The following is a 5,193-nucleotide window of genomic DNA, read 5'->3' on the forward strand; positions in this document are numbered from 1 at the left end:
AATAAGAATTATGTTATGCGTATCCTTCACCAATTTAAATTGATGACAAGCAAAGGATTTGGCATGCCACTTATTCTTCTTGAAAAGATTGACGAGAGAAATAGCACAAACTTGGGAAGGTCTTCCACGAACCACCGGTGGGGTTGGAAAGAACGAATGAATTGATATGCTAACCAAGGAAGAGAACTCTTGAACGAACCACTGTAAGAATTGAAAATGAAAGTAGCAAAGGCACAATTCACTGTGAAGAATTGGAAAATGAATGAAGATACTTGAGGGGATTTAGATACATGAGAACGAAGAGATCATGAACTGATTAGAGGGTATTTGAACGATGCATCGATAAGATTTGGAGAGCGAGAGCTGAAAACTGAGAATGAATAAACCCGAAATGATGGCCTTCGTAGGAATAAAATGGAAAGAACTCATGAAATGCTCCAGGTGGTAAGAAAAGAATTGTCACAATCACAAACAATTATGAGAGGATGGCAACAAGCTTGAACTACGCATCTCGGAGAGAACGGATAAGATTTGGAGGAAAAACTCTTCTTCGGTCTTCAAAATCCGAGAATGACGATGAGAAACACCACCATGAATTGTTGAGATGCTCCGGGAGAATGAAAAACACAGAGGTTGAGCCAACAATGAAAAATAACTTGAAATATCTTGGAGAAAGACATTTGACTGATGAAAATTCATTCTTACGTCAAACTTGGAAATGAATTTGAGAATCGCTCCTGATAATTAGAAGAGACAGGTAAGATCCTGGAAAAGGACCTGTGGGTTAGGGCCCACTCAAGAGAAACACCGTTGAAATGATTTTAAAGAGAGATTGCACGAGTTGAATTAAATGACTTGAATGAGATAATATCTCGAAATAGCTTGAACGGATTAAGAATGGAAACACGAATCTTCTGAGATATCTTCAACACTCCGGATATGAACTGGGAGAGGTGAATAAATAAGAGAGCCTTGGATAAGAAATTCAGATGGGAAGATATGTGAAACGAAAGGAAGAGATATGATCAACACCGAAACTTGAAATTAATCCACCGGAGAAGAAAAGAGACGAAGAATAATAAACTAGAAGCTCCGTTAGTATCTTCCTAAGAATACCGAATAAGAACATTGATTGAAAAGAGTGAAGAGACTTCACATGAATAAAATAGATACTTGATTAAGAAATCGGATTCCTTGAAGGAAAAGGGTTGGGAGGGCGGGAAAAACAAAGGCAACTTGGGACGGATGGAAGAAACACCGTTGAGAAAACTTAGAATTGATCTTACGGATGTTGAAATGATCGGATCCACTTGAAGAGAAGCACGTCGGTTGGAAAAGAATTAACATGACAACCTCAATGATCAAGAAGGATTAGCACTCCCATAGAAATATGAGAACACCATTTAGGGAAGGTATGGATCAACATTTGACATCGAAGCAACTCGAATACCACAAATAAAACAAAACAAAGGATTTGGCTTGCAGAATAAGCCACAAACATATGATAGATCCCATATCGTATCATGTGTCTATTGGAAAGATATCCTATGAGATACTTGAATTCCCACTTATAAACTTTCGAAACTTTCTGGTTATGCAATCTGGTGTTGGGGATACAGGGGAAGCATAATATCTCACTCAAACTAACAATCCCTACATCCAGTTGTATCCATCCGTCAACACATAACCAAGAAAACTCCAGAAATCATGTATCTCAACCTTCGAAAAGCATCCGTTATACGAGTTATGGCAATACTCCCGAACTCCCCAGTACTAGGTGGCATCGAGCTTATCTTACCACTAACTGCATAAAAGAGATTCTCGATGTCGGCGAAACTCAGATATTCCAGAACTGCAACAATAAAATTATGACGACAACTCCTCGGAGCTCAACTCCACGGGACACTGCCACAACCCCTAAATGTCAGGAGGCACCAAGAACAATGTTCTCGTCATAAGAATATCGAAACGATCCCAAGATACCCGCGTGATCCTAAAACAAATTTAGTGAAATTTGAGGTGAGGAAAGACAAAACATCTACGTCAGGAGACCTCACCAGAGCGACGAAGGGACTGAGGAGTAAAAAGAATCCTACTCTCCGATATATATAATCCTAAGACTCAAAACATTTTTGTTCTAGACTCAACAACGCCAGCAGTTCGATCAAGCAGGGGGCTCCTAAGTCGGGGATGGCTCTGATACCAACTTGTAACACCCATGATGCGGCAATATCTCCCATGTGTCAAAGCATGACTTAGAGGCATAACTGCATTTTGGTTTTGTCGCAAGAAGGGTCATCTTCACACAATCCCATGTAATGAACAAGAATGGGATAAAGAGTTGGATTACAATCACCACTTCACACAATGAACATATAATGCATACATCATTCAGAGTACACACATATAGTCCGACTACGGACGAAGCCAAAAGACAAGAGGATAACCCAACTACTAGATACCCGATCGTCCCAACTGGGCTCCACTACTGATCAACATGAAACGAAACATAGCAACGACCAAGATCTTCGTTGAGCTCCCATCTGAGCTCGGTTGCATCACCTACACTGGTATCATCGGCACCTGCAACTGTTGTGGTAGTATCTGGTGAGTCACGAGGACTCAGCAATCTCAAAACCCGCGAGATCAAGACTATTTAAGCTTATGGGTAGGAAGTGGTAATGAGGTGGAGTTGCAGCAAGCACTAAGCAAATATGGTGGATAACATACACAAATAAGAGCGAGAAGAGAAGCAACGGAACGGTCGAGAAGCTAGAAGTGATCAAGAAGTGATCCTGAAACTACTTACGTCAAACGTAACCCAAAACCGTGTTCACTTCCTAGACTCCGCCGAAAAGAGACCATCACGGCTACACACGCAGTTGATGCGTCTTAATTAAGTCAAGTGTCAAGTTCTCTACAACCGGACATTAAAAAATTCCCATCTGCCACATAACCGCGGGCATGGCTTTCGAAAGATAATACCCTGCAGGGGTGTCCCAACTTAGCCCATCACAAGCTCTCACAGTCAACGAAGGATATTCCTTCTCCCAGGAAGACCCGATCAGTCTCGGAATCCCGGTTTACAAGACATTTCGACAATGGTAAAACAAGACCAGCAAGACCACCCGCTGTGCCGACAAATCCCGATAGGAGCTGCACATATCTCGTTCTCAGGGCACACCGGATAAGCAAAGCGTACAGGTACCGACGTAACCCAAGTTTCCAAGGAATGGTCCCGCACGGTGCTCTAGTTTGGACAACACTCGGAGGAGCACTGGCCCGGGGAGTAAATAAAGATGACCCTTGAGTCTGCAGAACCCAAGGGAAAAAGGCTTAGGTGGCAAATGTTAAAACCAAGGTTGGGCCTTGCTAGAGGAGTTTTATTCAAAGCAAACTGTCAAGGGGGTCCCATAAATCACCCAACCGCATAAGGAATGCAAAATCAAGGAACATAACACCGGTATGAAGGAAACTAGGGCGGCAAGAGTGGAACAAAACACCAGGCATAAGGCCGAGCCTTCCACCCTTTACCAAGTATATAGGTGCATTAATTAAATAAGAGATATTGTGATATCCCAACATAATCCATGTTCCAACAAGGAACAACTTCATCTTCACCTGCAACTAACAACGCTATAAGAGGGGTTGAGCAAAGCGGTAACATAGCCAAGCAATGGTTTGCTAGGAAGGTGGGTAGAGGCTTGACATGGCAATATGGGAGGCATGGTAACAAGTGATAGGTAGCACAACATAGCGATAGAACGAAGCAATTAGCAAGCAAAGATAGAAGTGATATCGAGGGTAATGGTCATCTTGCCTGAGATCCCGCAAGGAAGAAGAATGAGTCCATGAAGAAGATAAACGAACGTAGTCAAACGAATCCTCACAACTCCGGAACAAAACCGAAGCTAATGAGAGAAGCAAACCGGAAAGAAGCAAACAACATGGTAAACACACAAGCATAAACATGTCATGATGCACAAACAAGTATGATGCATGTCCGGTTTAATGAGGCATGGCATGGCCATATGCACAAACAACACTACAAGTTAAGTGGAGCTCAATATGCAATGAGTTGCATATTGACGAACACCACATCAATTATTTAGTTCTCTCTCGTTTAGGAACACAACAACATTAAATGTTTTTAAACATGTCAACAGGTGAAGCATGAGTAAACTAACTATTCAGGCAAGTTTAAATGAGGCCGGAAACAACAAACAATAATTCCGAAAAATCCCCATATGTCATTTAGCAATTTTAAAGCAAGCAACAAATTTAAACATTTTAAATGTTGTTATCATGATGCGGATGACATATGCAAGTTTTAGGCAATTTTTATGAAAACGTTGACATGATCAAGATATGAAACATTTGTCACCATGGTGGAAAGAAAGGGTGCGAAGGCAATGAATTTGAAAATGATGCCACGGCAACATATCAATGATCCGATAACTCATTGAGATACCGGTGCAAAAGAGCAAGTGTGCAGATGTGCGGAACATGCAAAAGAAGGTGGGGTGATCCCGGTTACCGGGTTCCCACGGGTCGACGACATGGCAAACGAGGAGGAACGTGCATGAAGCAAACGGGCAGGGTGCAAACATATGGTTCATCTCAGACAACATGCATTCGTCCACGGGTCATCATCTCGGCGGTTATACCTTTGAAGCGTGCATTTTGGGGCGGTTCAAAATTGTCGAGGGAAGTAGTCGTTCACGGGTCGTAGGGGAAGTAGTCATACACGTTTTGTAGTTGTTCGGGGTCACGACGAGGAACTTGACGTCCACGGAATCTTCGAGGGTCGACGGTAGTGGTACACACGTTGTTGGGGTACTTGTCGGTCCGGTCTTGGTGTAAATGTACATGGCAAACATAGTGGTACTAAGCGCCGGTCGTCGAGGGACTTGCCGAAATCCATAGAGCCGGTGTGCTTGGCGAATCCAGATGCATTGGTAGTGGTACTTGGCGAGTTCCACGCTCGGTGGTCCTTGTACTTGGCGTCAACAACAACAGGTGCGCGATGTAGGGGCTTGGCACGATGCAGGGGCGACGACCACGGGACTGGTCTGTCCTGGTGGGCTGCTCGCCGGCGAGGTTCATGTGAGGTCGTCGGCCAGTGAAGGTGTAGCAGAGAATGTCGCGAGGCCCTCGAGCAGAGGCGGGGCTTCTCCTGCTGGCTTCTGGCGA

Source organism: Triticum dicoccoides, chromosome 6B (genome assembly GCF_002162155.2).
Source record: "Triticum dicoccoides isolate Atlit2015 ecotype Zavitan chromosome 6B, WEW_v2.0, whole genome shotgun sequence".
NCBI classification, from domain to species: Eukaryota; Viridiplantae; Streptophyta; class Magnoliopsida; order Poales; family Poaceae; genus Triticum; species Triticum dicoccoides.